General features: G+C 34.4%; 1 protein-coding gene across 3 annotated transcripts in view; it reads right to left on the bottom strand.

The window, feature by feature from the left end:
- LOC124414529 overlaps positions 1-27746 on the bottom strand; it is a 132420-nt gene that overhangs the window by 27501 nt on the left and 77173 nt on the right. The gene's annotated exons all lie outside the window — the stretch shown is intronic.

Here is a 27746-nt window from a genome sequence, read left to right as displayed (position 1 = left end):
ACCGTTGAGAATATCTTGGATCAGTTTGAAACTGTTCGAAATTATTTCGAAACTGTTTGAAATCAAGTCAAATCACTAATGAATCGATTCAAACTCTTTGAAATTAGATTCGTACCGTTTGTAATCGTACTGAACCCTCTTGAAATTTTTTGAAACTACTGCGAAACTGTTTAAAGCACCTTGGATTGGTCTGAACCTGTTCGGAATTATTTCTAAACCGCTTAGAATCGTTTGAAACTACTTGAAATCAGTTTGACACTATTTGTAAACATTCTGAACCTTTTTGAAAATAGTTGAAATTCTTTATAAATCGTTGAAGATACCTTGAATCAGTCTGAACCTGTTTGGAATTATTTCTAAACCGCTCAGAATCGTTTGAAACTACTTGAAATCAGTTTGAAACTGTTTGTAAACATTCTGAACCTTCTTGAAAATAGTTGAAGCTCTTTATAAATCGTTGAAGATACCTTGAATCAGTCTGAACCTGTTTGGAATTATTTTTAAACCGCTTAGAATCGTTTGAAACTACTTGAAATCAGTTTGAAACTGTTTGTAAACATTCTGAACCTTCTTGAAAATAGTTGAAGCTCTTTATAAATCGTTGAAGATACCTTGAATCAGTCTGAACCTGTTTGGAATTATTTTTAAACCGCTTAGAATCGTTTGAAACTACTTGAAATCAGTTTGAAACTGTTTGTAAACATTCTGAACCTTCTTGAAAATAGTTGAAGCTCTTTATAAATCGTTGAAGATACCTTGAATCAGTCTGAACCTGTTTGGAATTATTTCGAAACCGTTTAGAATCGTTTGAAACTGCTTGAAATTAGTCTGATACAACTTTGAATCAGTTTAAGACGGTTTGAAAAAGTTTAAAGTCACTTTTAAGCCGTTCAAAATCGTCTGTATAATTTCTAGAAACTTAAACTCTATAAGTTCGAATAAAAAGTCGAATTGCTCTTGTTCCATTGTTGAATTTGTGGCAACCGCGTAAAGGATGTACAGGAAAATTAAAAATCGTTATCCACCTTGATTTTTGTCGTCAAAAGTAAGTATTCCATCTAAGAATTAGGTACGTGGTTTAAGATAACTTTGCCAATCAGTTTCGTCTCAAAACTTTTGTAAATTTGAATAATCGCAAATTCATGAAGCTTGTAAAGTCTGAAAAAGAAAAAACTCAAGTCTTTTATAATCTCCAAAGCAAAATAAGACTTTTTAACATTCCTTCAAACGATGGATACCTTCTTGCTGAATTCCTTACTCGATTACCTTCGTAAAAATTTATAAAAGTTAGATCTTATAAAGTGATCAGAGGGGATGAATACATTCATCAACGTCCTTCACGCCACGAGATAAGAAGAAAAGCTTCGCAGCAGTAAAAAGAATCAACTAAACACAATCAACAGGCTTCTAAACCGTAAAAAAAGCAGCAAAGGAATCGAAGCATCGGAAGAATCTGGTGAAGTACAAGGAAAAATTCAATCAGATAGTGTTTAATGAGTCGACATAAAACTCCCAGCGCAGTTCATTGTCGATGTTTAATGTACGGATCCTCTTGTTTTCTCCTGATTCTCAATTCCAAATTATGTACAGGAAAGATAGTCCGAAGCCATTGGAAGATTCTCACGTTTATCTGGCACTAATCTCTGCTTCTTAATTTATAGACCAACAAAAAAAAAAGCCTGGAGGAAAAATTTTTCGAGCTGGTTTAAAATCGAATGAATAAACGATTCAAGTCTGGAGGCTGAATCAGGACTTCATTGTGATTCTAAGCCAGCGGCGTCTTTCTAATCGCTAATTCGTGTCTCGATTCGATTTCCTGTGTGCCTCAGAAAAAACGATATTATTTCGTTGCGGAAAATAAAATTTCTCATCTCGTTTTAGACTTCTTCATGTCCGCAGAGTAATTTACACCAACGATTTTTTTAAACAGTATAAAAAATTTTCAACCAACAACCTAAAACGGAATTGTTTTTTCTCTCTCGATATTTTGAGTATCTATCAAAGTTGAAACGAAAAATTTTCAATTTTATTACCTCCAAATTGTTCCACCAGAAAATTTTTATTACTGAGATTTCACATTTTTTATCAACAATCTTTCACACGTCGAAGGATTCGCCATATTTTTCGACAATTCGACGATTAATTTCAATTAAATTAAATGATAGAGATAGAGAGAGAGAGAGCGAGAGAGCAAAAAGAATATCATCGCTGGTCATATTATGGAAGTCGAGAATCGTTTTCAAAGATAATCAACAAGTCTTAAGGTTCACACGGACGTAATTTAATCAGTATACAGTTAATGGCCTGAAGTGACGTTTGAGGATTGGAAGAGAGCCTGAAAATCGACTTAGGCAATCTCGAATGTATAATAATTTAAATAGGCTATTCTCGACTTCCTTCTTCTCTCTTTCCTTCTGCCTCGATCCTCCGCTGATTCTTTCTCGTTTTCTTTTGTCCTTTCCTTTTCTTTTTTTTGTTTCAAGTTAGTCATAAATAAATAACAGAAGTTCATTTATCAGGATCAGTGGAAAAGGAAAATCTAAAATCCTCAACATATAAGTATAGTATAGAACAGACTGAGCGGTAAATTTTTTAGTCAAACTCAAAAGAGCGTCAGATATTTCCCAATTTTTATCTAAATTACATGAACGATAATATCCTAGTTTCTATCGTAATTTTCGTAGCCTGATAACGACACTCGAGAATATTATAGGTACGATTCGATTGCGGTAGGTCGAGGTCCTTCACCGTATTTTATTCTATCTCTCTCTATCTCCGTCTCTCTCTATCTCACCTCACTGAAAACGCGGATTTGTCACGTATCCGTCTCAGTTTTCAAACGTATAATAACACAAGCGCTTAATTGTGGCTATATACCTATGTCATATAAATAGATATATATATAGATAGATAGGTAGATAGATAAATAGATACAATAGAGGAGCTTACTCATCGTTAATGAATACCTCAACGATAATGGAACTTAAGAGTTTTTTCTTTTTTCATTTATAGTTTTCTTCTGATACTTAGTAATCGTAAAAGATGAAAATAAATGTATAATAAATGATACGTAGAACAATAAACGGGCGGTTTTTCCCAATCTAGTTACGATTTTTCGGTACGGAAATCGGTATACGTTAAGAATAATAATAATAATGATTATAATATATAAATTATTTTTAGCTTCGGATATTTTACACGATGATGTCAAGAGTTCGGGAAATCTTAGGGTAAACGCTTCTAATAATCTATGATCAATTCTGATAATAAATATGAATAAGATATTTTGATAAATTCTAATAACAATAATATGTATTACAATAATCGGCAAAAATAAAGCTTCAAGATTCAAGCTCGTGATAAGGAACTTACCTGATTTTTTGTCAAACTTTTTATCTAGCAAAAATGCAGCCATTAGGATTCTTTGAAAAATGTCAATTTTTGTTTTTCTCGTTTTAAAACTATAAATTACTGAAAAATAAAGCGATTCAAAGGAATGAGGGTCTAAAAAGTTTTGTTTTAAAATAATCTTTCTTTTGAGATTATTTTGAAAATAATTCGTGTTTTAATTCAAACTGTTTTTATTTTATTTATTTATTTATTTTTTTTTTTTCAATTTTAAGCATAAAATCGCATTTTTTATATTAATTCTCTCCTTCAATATTTTTTCCTATCTTTATGAAAAACTGTTATTTAGTTAAAGAATTTTAAACCTATTTTAATAGTGGACAATTCATTCTTTCTATTTTATTTTTTTTTTTAATTTTCTTTACTATACGTGTGATATAACAATATACGTGTAACGTAAAGAGAACAGCGTAGTAGGAAAGTTATATAAAAATAATAAGAACAATCATCCATGACCTACTCAACAGGAATGCCAGAGCAATTCTAGCCCGATGCTGAAATAATATTATTACGCAATTAAAGTCCTGCTGGGGTTGATGGGTGCCCGCCTCTAGCCTCTGTGGGTATATTACAAAACCCGGGCGGTAAACGCCTACTAACAACGCCCGAAGGTAATAAACTGTCAAACCTCAGCGTATTAGAGTGCAGTTTGCACCTTTAGTTTCAGATATTTGACGGAGAAGTGAAAGACTGAGCTGATTGCAAACGACTGAGTTACGCGGAATTGCAAACTGCTGTGTGAGAAACAGGAGAAAAAAAAAAAATATGTATATATATATCGTGTCCGATATAAAAGAATCGTAGAGGAAAAATTTTCAACAACGTTGGTTGAAATTGATATTTAATTCGCAGAAGACTCGAGTGATTAGGAAAATTTATTATTCAGTTTAATACTGCGGCGTAAATTTATTGAATTTCTATTTCTCCAAACTCTGACGATGATTAGTTGTTTTTTTTTTTATTTTTTGTTTTTTTTTTATTTTTCAAAACTCTGACGATGATTAGTTGTTTGTTTATTTAGAAGAAAAAGAAGAAAAAAAAAAAAATTTCCCCTCTTTCAAAAATCCGACTTCAAAAATTTTCTACCGAGTGTCTTCGATGGTTTGAAAAAAAAATACTATTTTTGAATCGGTTAATTGATGATTTTTATCCAAAAGTTGTCCGTTCGTTAATTTAATAATTTCTTTCTTTCTTTCTTTTTTTATTAACAGATCAATGAACAGAATTAGTCTACGATCTATCAATTACGTAGTAAATAATGGATCCGATATTACATATCGTGGAATCTCGTATATATTATACTACATGCGTACGTTTTCAGTTTAGGTATATAAAATAAAAAAAAAAATAAAATAAAAATAAAAAAAAAAAACGCCAACGCCAACGCTTGTCATATTACTGCAAATTATACGAGGTTACATTTACGTACGCGTTCGTTATTTCACAAAACTGATCTGCGAACTGACAGCTAAAAATTTGAATATTCAACCGGGAAAGGAGCGAAAGAGAAATAAAGAATGAAAACAGAGAGAGAGAGAGAGAGAGAGAGAGAGAGAGAGAGAATGAGAAGGATCAAAAATTTATATGCAGATTGGCGAGATGAGACGTCATGTAAATCAAGGTTCGTCCTTAAGTGGCTGAAATTAGGCTCCGATTTCGGCTACGCATTACATCCGAACCGAAATTAGTTTCGCCCACGCGTGAATTTAAAAAACTAAACCAAACCAAACCAAAAAAACATAAAGAAAAAATAAAGAAAAAAAGGAAAAATTTTTACATCTGCAACAAAGACAGCCTGAAAACCATTCCTGATTTTTAACCTTTGCAAATCCCGGAATCAAAAAGAAAGCAAAAAAAAAAAAAACTTACAAGAATCACGTAATCGAAGATTGAAAGTTGTTTTAATTACATTATAAACATTATTGTCAGTACTATTATTATTAATATTATTATTGTTATTATTATTACGCTTGGACGACGAACCTCAGTAAATTTGTAAAAAAAATAACGAAGTGAAAATAAAGAATAACGTTCGCAATTTGTTTAGCTAAGGGGATATATGGAGGCGAAGTGAGGCCAGAGTATTACTGCGGTTATGGTGCTATAACGTGGAGGCTGGTCGAGAATCTTGTGGGTGGATGATAATGAGATAAAATATCCTTGTAAGGATACAGGAGTAATAAAACCCGGGCTTAGCAGCTCGGGCGTATTTGCTAGAGGAACCGAGATGAGAAAGTTCTGCGAACAATCACTCGATCTTCACCGAGGCCGGGGGAGGATTTGTGCCTTAAAAGAATAAATCTTGAACAAGAAAAAAAGAAAAGAAAGAAAGATAAGAAAAAAAAAATCATAATAATAAACAGCGAGTTTGAAAAAATTGGGATCGAAGGTGAAGAGAAAATTCTAAAACAATTTTTTCACCCACTCGCGATCGATCAGCTGTTCAGATGATCAAGAGACGTAAGAAATTTGCAACGATTTTGTTGTCTTGAGATTATTTTTCCATTCTCTTCTCTATCTCCTTTTATTCCGTTTTCTGAGTTTCCAGAGTCCGGAAATCAGAATCGTTAATTCAAACATAGAATTTTAAGACTCAGAGACAATTGTTCCGAGTATTTTTGTAATTGCTACGCGCAGGGATTACAATTATTCGATATTTCCATTTTTTGTATCCATCTGGAGCTCACGTAATGCATTTTTTATTCTTTTCTTTTTCTGTTCGTTTGTGTTTGCAGCGTATCGTGACTTCGGAAAATTATTCAATCTTCATCACCCTCGACATTTTTCTTCTCCAATCAATTTTCATCTTTTGTATCTCTTCCATTTACTTTTACTGTTACTTTTATCATCGATTTTTCATTTCAATTTTTATGCCCCAATTATTTGACAAAACGACATTTTAAATTTCAATCGTGTCCCGAACGGTTGTAAAATAATATAACGTATCGCTCGACGATCTCGAATTTCCGATATTTCGAAAATATCTCTGGACAAAAAAACACCATACAAAGAATTTTCATCCGTAAGCAAAAAAAAAGCAAACCGAAATCACCCCGGCGAAAAGTATAAACGGCAAAAGTTTTTCCGCGCAAATAATAGATAAAAAAAAACGGGAGGGTAGAAAATTCGTGGTGGAATCTGAAAATCCTTCCCTTCCCCCCCCCCCCCCCCAACCGCCCAAAAAAAATGAAACACGTAAAAAGGCCTGAGAATCGTAAACAAACGATAAAAAAAAAAAGTATACAAACAACCTTCATCGTCGAAAGAACGCGGTATTTCACAATCAGCTCCTTACAAACGACCCTTAAAGTTATGCGGACGCTGTTTAAACTGAAATTCGAATATCGTTTAGTTCAGGTAGGAAGATAGGAGGCGTTACCCTGATATTTCGAGACAGGTAAAATCACAGGCCTGTCATCAACCGCGACCGCAAAAAGGGTCAGTCCCTCAATTCGGGGCCCGAAGAGATTGACGCCAATGATTGTTGGGGTTTCTTTCAGCCGCAGCTAACGAGCTTGCGCAGCCCCCTGAAACGTATCATTTTCAGAGAGTTAAAGAAAACAAGAAAAAAAAAAAAAAAAATCAACAATAATTACAAACGAAGTCTCGCTACTGATTCGACGTCGATGCAGATCTTCGTTTATCGCGGTGGAACGATTGAGTCTATCCGTTTAGCCGAGAAAATTATTACCAAAGAGAGTAACAAATAGAAAAAAGGAAAAAAATAATTACAAAACAAAAAGAGAAAAAAAAAAAACAGAGGGGGGAAAAACTCAATTTTTTTTTTAGACATTCTCGTGAATTCTGTCATTCGTTAATCGACGTCAGCTGTGAAATATTTATATTCTTTTTTTATTTTTCTTTCTTTCTTGCAGCAAGGAGATAATTTTTTTCGTTTCAACGATATATATATATATGTATAAAAAAATTATTTAAACTTTTCTCCGTGATAATTTTTCTTTGCTTTTTCTTTCGTTTCTTTTCTTACTTTTTTTTTCTTTCTTCTACCGAAGGTACGTCAATGTTATTAGCTTTTGTCGTGACGGAAAGAAAAGAGAAAAAAAAAAGAAAAAACAAAAACCACGAAATTGAAGAAAAGAAGGAATACTGATGGTGAAAGAATTGACCACCCTTGAGACTGTGTAATACCCTCGTCAATTGACGCACCGCAGTGGTTTAAGGCAACCTTATACCCCGTCCAAGGACTCGAGGTGCAATGGTGCTGACTTCTGTATAATGTTACAATATCTAGCGTACATGCAATGTGTGCTTAACAACGAACACGTGCCGACCTTCTGTCATAAGAATGGAGTGTTAAGCCACGTGATAAAATTTTTCCCTCACGATGCAGTTTTTTTTCGCCTCGATTCTCACCCTTTTTGTTCGTGGAGAATTGGATGTGAACTCAACCAACGTCTGACTCTCACAATTTTTGATTTTGTTTAAAAAGGAAAAATTTTTCTGCAATTTTTCCAACTGCGAAACAATAACCTGAAATATTTTAGATTTTTCCTTTTTGAACTAGTTAATTATTTATGAATATTAAAAGTGATTTTGAAAAAGACCCTTTTTTTTGAAAATTCCCAAAAGATTCTCAAGACTTTCATTTTTCATTTATGGCTGCATAATCGAATCGGTTTAGAAATGTTCCAAGTGAAAAATCAAAGTTTTGAAAATTCTTTCGGACATTTTCAGGACCATTTAAATTATCTTCCAGTTGATGAAAAATTAAAAAAAAAATTGAAAGCACTCAAGAAGTTGGGAAAACAAAATTTGCCTATGATGGGCCCGGTCTTGTAATGTTTGGAAAAGAAAAGACAGTTTTTAAGAATTTTTTGAGAATTGTAAAAAGTGTCCCCTTCAAAATCACTCTCAATATATATAAACGATCAATCATTTGATTGAAAAATCTGAAAAAATTCGAGGTACTCCTTCATAGTCAGGAAAATTGCAGAAAAAATCTTGAAGAAAATCAAAAATGGTGTAGATCGGATGGTGATTGATTTCGCATGTAATTCCCCATATAATAATTTTCTTGATCGGAAAAATCGTGCCTAATTATGACTAAATCGTGCATCGATTGATTTTGAAGAAGATTCCTCAAGTATTTTCTTTCATCTTTACGATGACGAGGAAAAGAAAAAATGAAATCAAAAAAACGAGAGGGGATAAAAAAAGAAATTAACGACACTTGGGTCCATTGTGAGTCTCTGGTTTTCGCATTTCTTGGAAAGAACGATCGCGGCTTTCCATCCGTTCCTCGTCGCCGCGTCGCTGCAAAAGTCAAAACATCAGGGAACTCGACGGGTGGTCGAAGAGCGAGCCCAAGGGGTAAAAACTGTCGTCTCACGCTGAGATGGTCCGAAGTTAATATACTTTGGGTATACAAACGGAGCCATTGAATTCGTCGTGCGATTTTAAGGTATAGAGGCGTGTCGTTTGTCACCGCAAGAAGGCTTACGTGTAAACGTTACAACACGTACAATATATCATAGTCACGTATACTATATAGATATACATATTCATGTATTGCAGGTATACATATAAGTATAGGTGTATGAATAAGCCGAAGGACTCTGGAAGATGTTACTGCAACCAACGCCGATGAATATGGAGGAGAAGATCTCTCGAGAAAGGAAACCCCGTGCCGAATATTCCGCAACGATTTTTCTGCGTAGGTATAAGTGCGCCGTGAGCGAAAGTAGAGGGAGATAGAGAAAAAAAAAAAAAGAAAAAAAAATTGCGTCAAAAATGTATTTGAAGCAAAAATAGAAGCCGTCTGGGATTTTCCAAGACACCGTAGAGGTTCGTGAAAGACTTTCAGATTATTATGCCGGGATAACTTGACGACGTGACCGAGAAAAATGAAGGAGAAATAAAAATTCCCTCGTTATCAAGGGTTGGTATGGTTCGAATTTTGTATAACAGTACAGTTGAAATTTTCATCAAGATTAACCACTGAGGTTATAATTTTGAAAATTTATTTCAGATGAAGGAATGAAATGTACCACAATCACTAGAAAAACGAATAAGGGAGGGTGGGGCAAAGTGGGCACCTTAAAATTTATAATACCTAAAAAAATTTGGGGGCAAAGTGGGTCCCTAGGGGCAGAGTGGGCACCTTAAAAATTTTTAATATCTCAAAAAATTTTCGGGCAAAGTGGGCACCTTAAAATTTTTGATACCTGAGAAAAAATTCGGGGGCAAAGTGGGCACCTTAAAATTTATGATATCTCAAAAAATTTGGGGTAAAGTTTTTTTTTTTTCTTGTTTTCACAGTTTTTTTGATTGCCAACATGTTCGACTAATTTCAATTTCGTTGCATACTAATCGTTTTTTGATGGAATAAATATTTCTATGACTCTAGGAATCGATTTAGCACAATGTTTTTTTTTTTTTATTTTACCTTTTGTCAAATCTTTCATCAAACGTATCGTAAATTTTTAAATATTACAGAAAATCATTGAAAAATTTGAATACTGCAATTTGACGACGAAAAACCTTATCGTGATGAGTCTCTGACTTTCCACGTTAGTGATATTGTGGAAAATGTTTTTTTTTTTTTTTTTTTTTTTTTTGCAACTCTAATTATCACCTGAGATTCTTTTCTGATCTATATAAACGTGGTTTAATATTTACGGCAGAGAAGTAGAGAAGTTTTTTATTATTGCAACTACAGCCGGAAATCGATACCTGTAAGTAAGTGCTAAAAGAGAGATTCGCGTTTCTCTCCGTCCATTATAAAGTAGGAAAAAAAAAGGGAAAGGAATTATCGGAAGAGGCGTAAGAAGAAGAAGAAGAAGAAGAAAAAGGAAGTAACGAAGGTTGTGGGAAAAAGCTTCTGCCCGCAAGCTCGATAACACGATGAACCAATTCCAAACGAACCAACCCCAGGATCCGCAATTTGTCAGCAAGATATATATACGCGGTTAACCTCGTGGGGGATAAGGAAATACAGCTGATCGCACACAACATAATCTAGGCTAGCGATCAATTAACCGAATGAAAAGAATCGGATAATTAACTCCGCGACGGCACGCAAACGGCGACTCCCATAAGCCTCCAGGGCGACGTGCGAGAGTCGATTACACGAATAAGAAGGATTACACGGCGTCATCGCTGGTACAAGTTTATATTGAATTCCAATTTCCAATTTCTCTCCAACGATGGATCGTTTCTCGGTATGTTAAGTTATAAGTTGATAGAAATTTCCACGGTTCTTTTTTTCTGGCTTGTTTTAGGGTGAGAATAATTAATTGAATCTCTTAGAGAGAGAGAGAGAATAGAATTATTCAAAGAAGGGTTGGAAGTGAAAATTTTCGAAGATCGGAAAAAACCCGAAATTTTCGAATTACGAATTTTCAAATATGTATTCGCGAATGATCGGGAATCGGGATTTTCGATAAGTCAGGCCGTTATAACAACTGTTTTCCCGAAAGTTCGTTTAACCGAACGATCTTTTATCCGAAAATAAGTATTTTCAGAACACTCGGCGTTACGAACGTACAAAGCGTACGGAGTCTGAAGGTATGAAAGAATGAAAGTTGCTAAAATAAAAATCGCGAACGGTAACAAAAAGAGGAAAAAAATTATTTCCCAAAAATCAAAGTTCAAAAGAAGTCTCCTGAGAATTTGGAATTTTTAAAATCCGTCGACTCGATGCTAATTTTATCAAAATTATCTCATTTTATCAGACAAAAATCATCTTCTCGATTCATCGGTGTATTTTCGCAATACAATATTTTCCCCTTCGTGATCTTGAAAAAAAATTCATTCACAAGTTTTTGCATTTGCAAAAATCAGTGATCAAGTAGGTACGAAAGAAAAATTAACCGATCAACTACTTGTGGAGAAAATAACGATAGATTCAAATAGCGAGGTGAGTAAGTAAAAAAAGAAGCAAAGAAAATAAAATGAGACAAAAAAAAAAAAAAAAAAGAAAAACAAAAAACGACAACAGCAACATATAAACCGCGTATGCTAATTCCGCGGTGAATATATTATAAGTAATTAAGTTCATTAGCCGGAGACGACGAAGGAAGCTAGGCTTGAGGCTTGACTACCGGGTTGTTCGCGATCTTGTTGCGTGCTCTACGCATTTCTCTCGCCTATGTTACGTGCGTGTGTGTGTGTGTGTGTGTATAAAGTTAGCTTGGTTGCAATACGCGTACCTACCCAACTATTTAAATGAGATGAATTCTCGTATGGGAGGATTTGAATCGGGAACGCGGTATATAATATTACACGAGAGATAAGGAGTATAACAAAGCTCTCTCAGCTGTGATATTCTGCGAATGTGCATAAATTTTTCAGAAATGTTGAATAAATTGGCAAATAATAAGAGCGCGATACTTGTTTCTCGTTTTGTTTATTTATTTTTTTTTTTTCTGATCTTCTTCGTTACTTTGGTGATAAAAAAAAAGTGTTTAACATTCGTTTTTTTATCATCCTCCTTAAAACTAAGTGCAGAGAAAAAAAAATTACTTCTCATTCGAAATCGGTGTATATAATGTGTGGAAAATTTCTATATCTCGTTCGAGTTTAACCAATGACGCAACGTTTCACTCAGCGAAAATTTATTTCCCTCAAGCCTAAGTTTAAAAGCCGAACTGTCCGCACATCGTTCTTAATTCCATCCGTAACGCGTTGTTGTTGTTGTTATTATTATTATTATTATTATTATTATTATACTCATAGGTATAAAATCTGTATAATCGATCTAAGAGCGATCTAAAATGACGGTTGAATATATAGGTGAAGTGGAAATGCTACGGAGGTTTTGTCACGTAGGCTACAGGAGAGGAGATGCTGACACGTAGGCCTGTTTTTCCGGTTTTCAGGTCTAAAAACAGAGGCGCGGGATTATCCCTCGTATAATATATAATGTATGTGTATCATGGGTGGAAACGGAGGGTTTACGAGAGAAGAAATATATATATTTTATAGACAAAAATGAAAGGAAAAAAATTTGTGCTCGTGCAATGAAGAGGAGAAAAGAAAATGAAAAAAAAAAAAAAAAAAAAAAAAAACTTTTACAACCAGCAACTAATTCACGTGAATTTTCTCACCGATCACGTAATCCAGATTTTATTTCCAAGCGGAATAAGACAGGGAATAAGAAAAATAAGAAATAATAAATGTAATAAAATATATTATTACGATAGTTTTAATCCTCTTTCTCTTATCTTTCCGATTTTCGTAATGAACGTACATCTGAATAAATTTTTTTTATACCTTGATCAACGTTAATTCTTTTGATATATTGTAATACAAACTTTGTGCAGAATCGTTGCCGTCTAACGCAGTTAAAATATGTAAAAGTTATGAATATATAATAATATATACTATATATATATATATTATTTAAATATAGCACGTACGTCAAAACTGACTCGTTAATCAAAAGATCGTTGCTAAATATATTCGTGATTATTAGTTGTTTTTTCTTTCGTTCTTTTTCTTCATCTTTCTTTCATTCCATTAATTGAAATCAATTTTTAAATCCATCTTAAATTCTGTCCAAGAAAATTCTACTCAACTAACGAACAACGATCGAATAATATTATCATCAGTTGTGATAACCGGATAAAACTTGGAAATTTGGGTTAAAAAAACTCGCGCGTATGACCGTTCGGAATGAACCGGAAATTGGCGTCAGTTACGATCGAGTACGTCGTTTTTTTTTTATCTGTTATACAGAGAATCGAGGGCCGATCTGGTCCACTCGACTCAAGTGTAGCCAAAATTCAACTTTCAACGAAATCAATTTTTGGACCGGATGATCAGCCAGATTCCAGTTTATGATTCGCGTCATCGATGGCAAGAAATATTCGTTGAAATATGCTTGAAATTTCTTACTACATGTAATGCAATTTTTTTTTTATAGAAAACAACAAAGATGGAGGATGAAAGAAAAAATGAATAGATAAATAAAAAATACCGTGAGCCTCAAACGTGCAAATAAAAAAAGGATATTAACACAAGAGATGCCTTTTTGCGATTTTCATTTCACGTTTAAATAACACAGGAAATTTTGCTATCTTATTTTGGAAATTTATTACTCATCAATGGATTGGCTTATCGTAAAGAACAAGACATATTTTTGTAGAAAATTGAACGATCTACAAAAAAGGTTTGCTGCAATTTTTTCGTAAATCTACTGGTTCAAAAGTTATTTAAGATCAAAAATTAGTTATATCAAATTTCACGATTTTCTTGCATTTCCACTATGAAATGAGGATTGAAAAATGATAAAAATATAATATTTCTTAAATTTCATGTTACATTCTTTACTCAAACATCAAAATTTTCACAAAATTTCCGATATTACTCAACAAAAAATAACTTTTCAACGTAAACTTTTGTACAAAATTTATATTTTCATCGATTTTTGAACCAGTAGATTTACGAAAAAATCTCAGGAGACCTTTTTTTGTAGATCGTTCAATTTCCTACAAAACTTTTACAGAATTTTTCTTTTTTTTTTTCGTCGTTATTTTCACGGGAGCTAATGAAAAGAAAATAGTTATTATTTTTTTTTTTTATATATATATATATACACGTATGTGGTAATTTCATGCTTGTAATTGGAGAGAAAGATGATCTTATCAGTATAATGACAATGATCAATTAGAAGGCATTTATAAACCGTAACTATACGGTACCATAAGGTTATACGAATAGGCGTGATCTATGAGTGTACGAAAGTTTAGAAAGTTTTACAAGTCGAAAGTATACCGGAAGTAATTCTGAAACTTTAGCATTGTCCTTATATACATATATGTATATAAATATTATACGTATGTCTGTGTGTCTCTTTACGTATATAATATAAAATATCTATAAATGCATTAGGAAATTTAAGATAATATTTATGTTTGTATATATATATATATATATATATATATGTATATATAGTAAACATAGTTTATTGGTATTTACCAAAATCCGTGCATAATGTGCTTTTTACATATGCATATATGTAAAAATGAAAAACTTGAACATTTCAACTGGAATTTAGAGGCAGAAAACTTGAGCGATTTTTTCTCCCACTTTTAAATATTCACATTTCGCTTTTTTATTTTCTTCTTCTTCTTCTTCTTCTTCTTCTTCTTTTCGTCTCTGCCCCAAAGAGGTCTTAAGACTTTTCAGTTTCGTATATAATGTCAACGATTTATTCCTATCTGGCTCGTTATCAAGAAGAAATTAAACGAAGAGAAGGAAGAACTGATGTTTAAAAAGTGGAAGTATAATTTTTCTTTTTTTTTTCTCTCTTTACTTTCTTACTTTTTTCCTATCTTTCGTTTTCTCACACTTCTTCAAGGGTAAATAAATAAACCCCATTAAATACTCACTCCCGTTAAATTTCAAATTTCACGACAATAATTCACATGGCACATAATTATATTAATTTATATTCTCGCAAAGTGAAACGAGTTCAATTTTTAATCACTGCACTCCAACGTCAATCCCGGCGCATTTCATCGCCTTTGTTGTAACAGATGCTAATAACATACCAGGTATTATGGGTAAATTTTCAACGAGTTTAATGTATATTAAATTTCATATACATATATATACATACATATACAGATATACTAAGCGCAGCAGTCAGCGGTGCGTCAAATTTAATCAGCCGACAAACGCGCGTCGCGCGTTATTGCTTCCGGGACGTATGATAATAATAATAATATTAACAATACTAATAATAATAATAATAATAGCAACCGTAATAATAAACGGACCACACACGCGTTTCGTTACAGTATATAATAGACTGTACGAATGTATATTTAAAAAACGCGCCAATCACGCCACGAATAAGTATAAATAATAACAATAATGATAACAATGATGATCGTGAAATTTTTTTTTCAAAAAACTATCTTTATTTCTTCGATTTTCTCGTTTTATTATCTTTCGACACAGTTAAAGCTTGGTTTAAATCAAATCAGCGATGAAATTTCGTGGAAAACTATAACAACGGTAATCGATTTAGAGTATAGTATAATTTTAAATTTACAAGAGGGGTAAAAATTGAGACTGTTAAGGGTTAGGAACGTAAAATGTTATATGGAAGTAAGTACAGAGCTGGCTTCTCTTGCTTTTCTATATCCGTTTCGAAGACTTTACGACCGGCTTTTGGAGTGAAGAAGAAGAAGAAGAAGAAGATGAAGAAGAAGATGAAGAAGAAGATGAAGAAGAAATGCATCTGTGGACTTTAGAGAGAGAGAGAAGAGTTTAAAGTCTCGAGAGAAGATGAGATGAGAAGAAAAGAGAAGAGAAGAGGAAAAGAGGTTGCAGGTTCTCTGATCTCTGGTGCAGAGGAATTCAGAGAATTTCTAATGGTTTTTATTACTTTCTGCGCGCGTTTGTGTGTGTGTGTGTTTGTGTTGGTGGTGGTGCCCCCCCCCCCCCCCCCCTCTTCCTCTTGCGTGAAGGGAGTCAAGTGTTTTAGTTTTCAGAGAAATATTTTACTACCGATTATATATTGTTAAAGAATTCTGGACGGTTCGGAAATTTTCCGGCTTCATCAACGGAAGTGATTTTCGTGAAAAACGATTTTCGATGTAATTTTATTTCAGCTCCCAGAATCCAACGTCACTAACGATATTTTCGGTTCAGTGAAACTGAAGACTAAAAAATATAAAAAAAGATGGAAAAGTATTTGTGAAACGATAATACAATTTTTCACCAAACGACCAACTTCTCGTTAAGATGTCAAATTGTAATTTTTAGAAATATGTGTAGGTGAAAAGTGTACTTTTTTTTTTATATACAGAATATTTCGAAGATTGTAAAAGATAATGATAATTAAAACTGTGTAACAACTTTTTTTCTATATCAAGAGAATCTAATCAAAGCAATAAATTTCACGATGAGTTTATATTCTTGTCAAATTATTGTTACAATGAATGGGATGGTTTATAAATAATCATAAACTTCAAGGAACTCATCCATGAACAAAATTAGTAGCTTTTAGTTGTTCACTTTTTTTCAAAATTATCATTATTCTTCTTCCTATCAGGGAATAATAAATTCATGTCTCGAGCAGCTTGTTCTTAATATATTATACTACGAAAATTTTCAATGTACAGAATAAATTTCTACAGCATAAGGTCATCGATTGCAACAAGACAGTGTGTTCAGGCATTTTGACTGACGTATAACCTCCTCGGAATTTTTCATCTGTATTTTCTTTTCTTTTCCTGTCGTTTTTTATTTTTCTTTTCCTTCTTTCGTCACTTTCCAAGACACACGTTTGTCCCATTTAGAAAATTTTTTATCCGCACTGTTGATTCTTCTACCTTATATATATATATATATATATACTAGGGTGGCGCAAAAAAACCAACTATTTTTTTGTTTTTATTTAGTCTCGTGTGACAAAATGTTAGTTTTTGATGTTTCAAGAGCCCACTCCAAAGGACAGTTCAAAAAAAAAAATTTCAAGAGGTCACTCCACATTTTTTAAAACGTCAGAAATCGTCAAAAAACGATTTTTTAATTTTTATTTTTTTTCTCGCTACGGTATAATTTTATAGACAAAAAAAAAAAAATTTCTGAAAGTTTCGGATCAAAATTTGAATTTTGAAAGGTCGCTCATAATTTTTTTTCAACTTTTTGGTGCATTTCTTTAGATCTTTTCGAGCGATCTTTTAACATTCATATTAAAATTTCATAAATTTTTTTTCTTTAATTTAGTAAGAAATAATCGATAACAATACACCACGACATGAATTAAAAATCAAACAAAATACTGAAAATATAATTTTTTTAATTCAATTTTTCTGACGATTTTTGACATTTTTAAAAATTTGGAGCGACCTCTTAAAATTTTGTTTTTTCTCAGCTGTCCTTTGAAGTGGGCTCTTAAAACATCAAAAATCAACATTTTGTCACACGAGAAACAAAAAAAAAAAAAAAAAAAAAAAAAAAAATAGTCGGCTCTTATGCGCCACCCTAATATATACAATATCGATTCGTAAGAATGTAATACAGGCTGAAACTCTGTTAGATATAATTTTTTACTCTCCATTCTTGTGTCCCCGAATTATTAATAAATAAAAAGCAGCAGTCGATGAGTCGGTAAGAATATGTGTTTTTTTTTTTTTTTTTTTTCTTCTTCTTATTTTATTTATAGCCCCAGAAGTTACCAACCTGAAAAGAAGTGCGGTGTTTGTACAGGTTATACGTTGTATGATGGTTAGACGTAGGTACCACCATAAAACCTATTAGAGTCTAGGGCAAGTGTAAGCTGTCGTACTATTTTCATTTCAAAAGGTTTATTGAAACGCGTCCTAATACCATCTCTAATCGCTTAATCATCATCGCCATTACGAATTTACGATGCCGCTACTTGAGGCAGGCATAAATAAAATCAATATGTATACCTATAATAAGGATCGACTCGTGCAGAATGATCGCAGATGCGTGTGTTAAACACACACGTGTGATCTGATTGAATTGCAAAAAAATTGTAATAATTAAAAATTCTTGATTAATAACCCTTTTTGCGGATAAAAATTTGAAACTCTATCGAATCCGGAGAAAAAAACTCTTTCGAAAGGAGTTTTCGGGGTTGCTGATTACAGATCTGAGATCAGATTTTGAAAATTCATTTTAGCAAATCCAATCAGCGACTCCGAAAATCCTTAAATAGAGTTTTTCATCAAGTTTGAGATTTTCGTCAGCCAAAATGAATCCGCTATCTTGAATGTTAGAAATCTGATTTCAGATTCTTAATCAACGGCCTGAAAAAAAACAAATAATTCTATTTTATTACAAAAGTTGCTTCGGCACATTAATATGTGACTAAAATGATGAAATAAGCAATTTCGACACGTGTTCAGCACATTTTTCCAACTCAGTAAAAAATCTTCTCTCACATCTGGCACAGATTATAGTTACTGGCACACTGGGGAACGCGGAGCAAGTTTCAAAGATTTATTTATCGCCTAGTTCTAGCTTCTAGACGACGATTGAAATGCTTTTCTAGAATTCTAAACGCAAGCACCGAAACCCGCTGCTCATCTGTACATATATAGACCATTACGCAGGCTTACCTGCAATCCGTTTTACGATTCACTTAACAAAACTGTCAGTCCGGACCTCAATTCCAAAACGTTTACAACTTTTTAACTGCACCTTACAGTTATTTCCATATTTTTTTTTTTTTTTTTTTTTTTTTCGTTCTGACTGCTGACGTCAATATTGAACTGCACCGATTTTTTTCCATTTTTGAAATTTTCTTCTCATACTAGAAAATTTATAATTGAATTACATTAAATTCAAAATATAGTCAAAATAGGTCAAATTTAGCTATTAATAAAACGTTAAAACGTAAGAATAGAAAGATTTCTTTCAATTTTAATATTTTCTTCGAAATAATAAAAATTTTCAATCCCTCTTCTTATCGTTTGTTAAAAAAATATGCAAAATATCGAAAATTTTCCAAGACATATTTTATACATATATAAATTCTTTTGAAGTGGAATCAGTGCAAAAAAAAAAAAAAAAAAAGTTATGCAAGGATCTAATGACATGAGACAAATAACTCCTCGATTTCATTTGGAATGCCCCATATAAATATTATACCCATAAGTCAGGCCGATACCGTAGGTTATTCATGCACACGTACATATTTACATACACATACGTCGTTGTACGCGTGTATTTCTTTTGACAAGCCTTCCGTTAAAAATTTTCAAAGGGGACGGAAAATTTTTCGCTCCGCTGATGATTCGAACAATATTTATCATCTCCGTTCGGTGTGATACGCAAGTTCAAAGTGTATCCCACTGCAGGTATATACATATGTATGTCTTTTTTCCTATGTATACTCGAATAGGTCGCGCAGTTTTCTTTTTCAACCACTTATAACGTAAATAATCAGATGAAACCTGAGAAAAATTTTCCTTTCATTTCTCCGCGTGAACTCTTGTTCGATTCACATTCTGTGTTTCACAATTTTCATTAGCTCGTATATCGAATTCTTTACATATAAATCACTTTAAAAAGAAAAAAAGAAAACATGTACGTATTAAACGATTCATAAAGTATTTTATTAAAAAAAAAAAAAAACAATTTTTTCGTTACTGCGACAGAATTAATTATTATTATTATTTTTTTTTTTTTTTTTTTTTGATCAACTATTGTTAATCGTTTGCGATGAAAAATGTATTCCGATATTGTTAATAATCGAGTAAAATAAGAATATACGTATGCAATGTAAGCGTTTGTGTGTGTTTATATGATATAGATATACACATATATCTCTATATATATATATATATATATATATATGTATATATAATGTAACACCCGCTCCGTTGACTTTATCTCCGGTTCTTTAGCGATTGACCTATTGAAAATCAATCATGCCTTCAGCCTAACGTAGGCACAAAGAGAGGCAGAGAAGGTTGGTCCCTGTTCATCGTTACACGGCTGATCGCACATCGCTCTGTAGAGCCTCTAGGATCCGCTGGCAGTCTCTTCTCTCTTCCTCTCTTTCTCTCTGTCAAATGTGCGATAGTGATTATTTCCCCTATAAGAGATTAATAACGGTGCTCTGATAATAATCGACGATGTGAAATCCTGTGGACGACGATAATATAATAAACCCGGTAAAAACATGCAGGTGTTTAATTTTGGTCTGTGTGGAAAAAAAAAAAAAAAATAAAAAAAAAAAAAAACATTTTATAAATAAATAAAACGAGAATAACTGCGCAAGATTGAAATCTAAGAAGCTAGGGAAAGGAAACAAACGATAGAGGTGAATTTTTAGATCCAGTGTAGAAGAGAAAAGGTATAAAACGATAGATCGAAGATGCTCCGAAGGCATCTGTAAACTCTGATCGAAAGGTGGTGGGTACGATGGTTTTTAGGTCAGGAAGAAAAACGTCTTCTTCTTCTTCTTTTTCTTCTTCTTCTTCTTCTTCTTCTTCTTCTCGCGATACACCAAGCGATGTCGAAATTTTTGAAATTAAAACGTGTACGCGTGTGTCACTCTATTTTTTAGACTGAAAATTCTCACTTATGACGTATCAGGCTTACCAGTCGGACTGCACCGGGTTTTTCTCAAATATCGAGGTCACTAGGTACATGGAATACATCAACTCCTGGCTCGTGGACAGGAAATAAATTCACTCAGACTGTACCCATTTCAATAACATAAACAAGTCAAAGTGAAAGATGAAAAAAGGAAATAATAATAGATATATGTATATATTAGGGTGGCGCAAAAAAACCGATCTTTTTTCTTTTTGAGTCTCGTGTGACAAAATCCTAGTTTTTGATGTTTTAAGAGCCCACTCCAAAGGACAGCTCAAAAAAACGTTTTAAGAGGTCGCTCCAAATTTTTCGAAATGTCAAAAATCGTCAAAAATTAGATTAAAAAAATTATATTTTCAGTATTTTGTTTGATGTTTAATTCATGTCGTGGTGTATTGTTATCGATTATTTCTTACTAAATTGAAGAAAAAAAATTTATGAAATTTAAATATGAATATCAAAAGGTCGCTCGAAAAGATCTAAAGAAATGCACCAAAAAGTTGAAAAAAAATTATGAGCGACATTTCAAAATTCAAATTTTGAACTGAAACTTTCGGAAACTTATTTTTTTTTCTGTCTATAAAATTATACCGTAACGAGAAAAAAATTGAAAAAAAAATCAATTTTTGACGATTTATGACGTTTTAAAAAATGTGGAGTGACCTCTTGAAAATTTTTTACGAACTGTCCTTTGAAGTGGGCTCTTAAAACATCAAAAACTAACATTATGTCAGACGAGACTCGGAAAAAAAAAAATAGTCGGTTTTTTTGCGCCACCCTAATATGTATATATATATGAAATACAAAAATGTTTCACTCCATTTTGCATCTTGGTATTCTCAATTTTTTGGCAGTTCCTCAACGTGTAACATACATCATCGTCTATCTTCGAAGAGTTAAACCAGAGCTGGATCTCAATACTGAAGAAAATTGCTGAGTTAACTTGACAAAATTCCGATGGATTTGAATTTCAAATCCATTGTCTTGGACGAGCAGTTACTTTCAATCATCTTTGAGTTATCCAGTCCAGTCTCCAGAACAAAAGTGCTCCATTGCTCCGGGGTTCAAAAAACGACATCATGATCTCGGATGAAAAAGCATTGCGCACTTCTCTTTCTCCTTCTCCTTGGTATTCTTCTGCGTTGCACGTTTGATGGTGCCGATAGATCGACCGAAGCAACGGCTCGTAAACACCTCCGAAGAATCAACAAACAATCAAGTTTTACTCTTTCCTGTTTCTACACTCAATTCTCTCTCTCTCTCTCTCTCTCTCTCTTTCTCTCTCTCTCTCTCATCTTCTTCTGTAAATGTGTATTCCAAAGCACCCGATGTGCAGTCAAAGCACTCACTGTTCGCCGTGAGTATAGATCTCCAGGAATCCGTGGACCGAGATCCTCCTTTCCTCCATCGATGAGTAGCAGGCTTCTCGTTCTCAACTCGAGGGCGAGAACGCCGCCAATTTATTACCGCAGCAATCTTTTCTCTTCTCTTTTCTCCTCTTCTTTTCTCTTCTCTGATCCTTTTCCAAAACACACTCAAATCAGAGACACACATCCATTCCAAGCTTCGCAGCAACGCGTTTCGGAATTTGGAATCGTTTGTGCCCGCACATACAGTTTGTTCCCGACAAACATGTCGTCGCTTAGCTTCACGCTATCCTCAACCCTGAGCATCTAATTACCGACAATTCAAGCCTCAGATTTTTTAATTGTACAAACGCTTTTCCAAACGAACAGAAATTTATGAAAACTAACCACTACCTGTTGTCACTTACTTACTTCCGATAGTTTCGATCAATGCTTCTTCGTACACGGATCGAACCCTGTCGGTACAACAGACCTAGAATTCGTAGACAATCCAAAGAGAACTCGTTAAGTCCTATAGTATGCGATTTCGTTTCCAAAAAGATTCCAGATGCCAACGTTGTCCTAAAATATCCGCACCCCGAGGTGAGTTTTGGTCCAACAAAACTATCCATTCCATGTACTGCTGTACAGAAGATTGGTCGTTGGTTCTCTATCGATCCTTTCAAAGTTTTTTCAAAACGCTGACAAGATCGTTAACAACCGTTATAACAGTACCTACACAGCTCGATTATGCACCCATATAGAATATATATATATATGTTAGGGTGGCGCAAAAAAACCGACTATTTTTTTTTGAGTCTCGTGTGACAAAATGTTAGTTTTTGATGTTTTAAGAGCCCACTCCAAAGGAGAGTTGAAAAAAAAAATTTTAAGAGGTCGCTCCAAATTTTTGAAATTTCAAAAATCGTCAAAAAATTCAATTAAAAAAATTATTATTTCAGTATTTTGTTTGATTTTTGATTCATGTCGTGGTGTATTGTTATCCATTCTTTCTTACTGAATTGAAGAAAAAAATTTATGAAATTTTGATATAAATATTAAAAGGTCGCTCGAAAAGATCTAAAGAAATGCGCCAAAAAATTGAAAAAGAATTATGAGCGACCTTTCAAAATTCAAATTTTGAACTGAAACTTTCGGAAACTTATTTTTTTTTTTTTGTCTATAAAATTATACCGTAACGATAAAAAAAATTCAAAAAGAAAAAAAAATCGATTTTTGAAGATTTCTGACGTTTTAAAAAATGTGAAGCGACCTCTTAAAAATTTTTTTTTTAACTGTCCTTTGGAGTGGGATGTTTAAACATCAAAAACTAACATTTTGTCACACGAGACTCATAAAAAAAAAAAAATATTCGGTTTTTTTGCGCCACCCTTATATATATAATACAATATTTATTTATATATATATATATATAGAGAGAGAGAAAGAGTTTCGACAAAAAGACTGTTACGACATTTGATAATGACGAGTATATCCACACCTTGAGATCACGGCGAGGGTATAGACTGGCGAAGAGATCTCTTGTTACAACGTAGGCGCCTCTCTGACAATCTGAGAGTGTCAGCGGTTCGCGCTCGGCCGACATCTAAGGTATCGCCGTGTCGCAAACAGATCTTTATCAAGGAGGTTTGATGTTCACCGATGGGACCTCCATTGATCAAAGCACTTTGGTCCATTTCAGCCACCGTGGAACGGTACCTACTGATTAAAAAGCCCCTTTTACTGTTGCTTCTCTCACGGATAGTTAAGGTGCTCCACATGTCATGGAGTTGTAGAAAAAGTAGTTACCTACACTGATCGTGATCATGATAGAGTGAGAATATTTGAATGTGCATATATGAAGAAGTAACGAGAGAGATGAAAAAGGAACGATCAATAAGGATGCAGAAGCGGGAATAAAATAATCACCAGAAGATGGAAGCGCGTATTTCCATCCCAAACAAACATCTCTTCCCTCTCTTTCTTTCCTCTGCTTCTCTTCGTTCTGGTATCTCGTTCCGTTTCTTTTCTTCTTTCTTCCCTGCAGCCTATCTCTGCTCTATTTTTTCTCTCCATATTCCTATTCCTATTCCTCTCTGCTCTTCTTCCCCCTGACGTCTAAGTGCACGATGCCAGTAGTAGATATATCTGGCTCGTGTGCATCTCGCTGACGTCACAAGCGCGAATGCTCGTATTCCGAATGATCGCGTGTGTGGAAAGAGACAGAAAATGCGAAGGAGAGAAATAGAAAAAGAGAGAGAGAGAGAGAGAGGAACTAGTGATGTATAGTTTTTTATCGTAGATATTGGAAGGTGTATTTTCCCAACAATGCATCAACCCCATTTATAAACACCGGTTTATTGTTTCTGTTAAGATATATATATATATCTATTTCGGGCTTTTGAGCACACCCTATACATACACAAATACCTATGCTATGTATATTATGTATAAATATTCAGACGAACGTTCCCACCTTCACTCTTCGCCCTATTATTTCATAGATCTTCAAAGCTGGTTTGTTCGAAACGAACGATATCGTGAAGAAATTTAATGCTTCGCATTTTAAGACAACTTTCACACAGACACGAAGTGAAAAGTTTTGTTTCCAATTCGTTAGTTTTTATCAAATTTCTCTTCATTTTATCTAGATAATTCTACTTATTCGTGGGTACAGTTTTGACATTTCAGGCCTCCTCTTCTTTCTCGACGTAAACAATTTCGAGATTGCTCAAAAACGGAAACGATAGTTTACCTTAAGGTTGATACTAGAAAATAAATGTCCGAACAGTTTACCCCGTTTTACATTTTCCTTCTACAATAATTCCTTCCAATTTTTTTTTTTTTATCGCCGAGGAGATAAATATACCGACAAATTCCGTCACGTGGTAACTCGACACCAAGTCCCCAGGATCAACGGTGATCGATCAGCAAATCGAGAATAATAATCGCGCCGATCAGGTGACCGATGTGTTGAATCGAATCGGTGTTGGTATCCATCACTGGACAAATACCTTCACAATTTGAATGTAGCGACAAGCTCCCATATTTACAAAGATTAATCCAAGACGAAGTAGCAAGATCCAATTTAAAGCCTCTCGAACCACCCACGTCGCGTCGCCGTTTAAATACCTTCTCCAATATCCAACTGGCTGTATATATGAGAAACGGCGAAGAATAACACTAGCGAAAAAAATCTTGTAACAAGAAAGCTGCTTACTAATTTTTAAACTCCTATCGACCCTTATTACAAAACCATATTTATTTTGGTACCAGTAAAATTGAATATTTCGAAATGAGATTTTCGAATGAAGCCAGACTCCATTGTCTCAGCCAGGAAATTTAAGGTCTCTTTTATCTCTGGGGCTAATCAGCTAGCAGCAAGAGCTGCGAATTTCGAACGTCACGTTTGCGCTGCACAATTCGTTGATTGATCCTAGCAAATAGTTGGGATCAGTGTGAGATACCAATCGCGGCAATTCACCGTATTGTTCTCCAAATGACGTATGTACATCTGAAATGCGTGAATAAGCCGCAACGCAAGAGATATAGAGAGTGATTGCATCGGTAGGCATAATATAAGGAATGCCGAATTGGTATAGGATCACCTTGACTCTCGTCGAGGATACCATTAGAGGAAACTTGTAGTCTTGTATAGATACGTTGACGATATCGTTGACTACTTCGTGTTTAAAGTTCAAAACCACTCACACACTGTCTTTAGCATCACGATGAGATCATTTTCCGAAAAAATCAACAACCTGTATTTCCACCTCACTTATCGTTGAAAACCGAGAAATGATCGTCTCTGAACGACGTACACCTTGATCATATACTTGTCTGATGATCAGACGATAGGTGTTGCGTTCGGTGTGCACAGCCTGCGAGAGTGAACGTGGAGGTTATTTGAGAAGTTGGTTTTTCTTTTCCCTTTTTGTACCCGCATATACCGAGGAGGAGCAGGAGGACAGAGAGAGAGAGAGAGAGAGAAAATTTTTCGGGTGTCATGTGTACAATACCAATAATCGAATGTGTATACATATGATTTTTTATTTATACTTTGGACTTTTATACCTGAGAGGTGACATTATAAATGTTTACCTTGTTAATGGACGAATATGTCACTATTTTCTGCCTCTCCTTTTAAAAAGAGGACCATGGGAATCGATCCTCATCATCCCATCTCTGCACCCGTGTGAAAACCTCCACACGACCTGCACTTTCTCCTCTCTTCTTCTCTCCTTCTCTCCCACTCACCCACCACTACCACAACTTCAATTCATTTCACTACTGACTGTGACGCATTCAAATTGTACACAATTGATTATATCGCTTGATCCTCTCTTCGACTATCTATTGCGGTTGAACCGAAGTGCGTGAGCAGGTACCATTATTCCGGCTCCGCAACTGTTTGCCGGACTAATATGGCACGGACACACCTCTAGTAATCGCGTTCTCTGTATTCAGCATCACCGTAAACGTGTATCTCATCTCGATGGATTTCGTCATGCGATTGAATGAGACGAGACTGTTTTGGACCGATTCGTGATCTTCTACGGTTACAGACTTTCCGTGCATATGATGTGCGTCTGAATCCTTTTTCAAAATTCACCTACATCGGGATAAGAGACTAGATTCTCATCTACACACGTGACGCAAAAACCGAGTTTTTACGGTTAATATTTACTTGAGATCGATCGTCTAACGATTGTTTCAACCGATAAACATAGGTTATAAAATTCGTGAACTAGGTTACGCGGTGGGTTTACAAGAAGAAGTGAAGTAAAGAGAGGAGAAGAAAAAACAACAAAAACAACAACAACAACAACAACAAGGGAAAAAAATCGTTTGTATATTATACGCTCTGCAAAAGGATGGATGTGTAGGTACATGCATACACGAATACCTACACCACGAACCCTGTGTGCAGGTGCGTATAGCAATTTGAGAAAGCTTTGGGTTTAAAATAGCTCTTCAGATGCGTCGGTCGTCGACCGCAAGCCCTGATCTGACGTCGTTGTGACGCATGATGGTGCAGCTCAGCTCGAGGTTGGCTGGACCAACAAACCAACCAACCAACCAACCAACCAACCAACCAACCAACCAACGTTGCAGGGTCGTACCGAGCTGCGTTTGAGGTTGTAAGGAGTTTGAGAAAAAGGTAACCCTACCAAATAACAAAAAGCCCGGATTAAACATGCATAGAGAAGTCGAGATGCGTATTTTGTTTTCCAATTGCTCTAATCGTCGATCTGCTCTGCATATCGCGGTCTCTTCTGCCTCTCCTTCTTTCCAACGACACCCAACAGCTGCAGGAGAAGAGTCCGTAAGATGTGCTGAACAAGAAGCTACGGACCTTGCGTGTATGGACGAGGGGCGTTATCGCGAATAAATTAACGCCCCGAAGAGTTGAGTGGAAATAATTAAAAGCTACGAGATAAAGGGTGAAGATGAAGAAGATGGAACGCGGAGGGGAAAAGAGGGGACGACAATGTTACGACGGTGTTATTTGGACTGGAGCTAATTGCCTCGTACAAGCTTTTCGAATTAGAACCGAGTCAATCTTGAGGACACCGAGTATTTTTCATCAACTTTTTATCCACCAAAAATACCGCTCTTGTATACAGTATACACACTGTATTACGTTGTTGTTGTTGTACATACATATATACATATACGCCTGTGAAACGCGATACCCGAAACGATGGTGGTATGTCCCTTTGAAATTTGTGTAATCTCATCTCCTCGTCCTTCTCTCCGACTGTCGCTTCGTGTTGTTTTTCCTCTCCACTCTGTACGTGTAACAAAAATTAATTGGCCAAATTTTCTCTACAATCTATAATCCATTTAAATGGCTTTTTACTAATTTTTTTCTTTTTCTTTTTTTCTCCTACTAAGATAGAAAGCGATAAATTTACCAACTTAATTACGCGGTCGTTA

This window comes from Diprion similis, chromosome 14 (assembly GCF_021155765.1).
Source record: "Diprion similis isolate iyDipSimi1 chromosome 14, iyDipSimi1.1, whole genome shotgun sequence".
NCBI lineage: Eukaryota > Metazoa > Arthropoda > Insecta > Hymenoptera > Diprionidae > Diprion > Diprion similis.
This window is presented reverse-complemented; position numbering and strand designations above follow the sequence as displayed.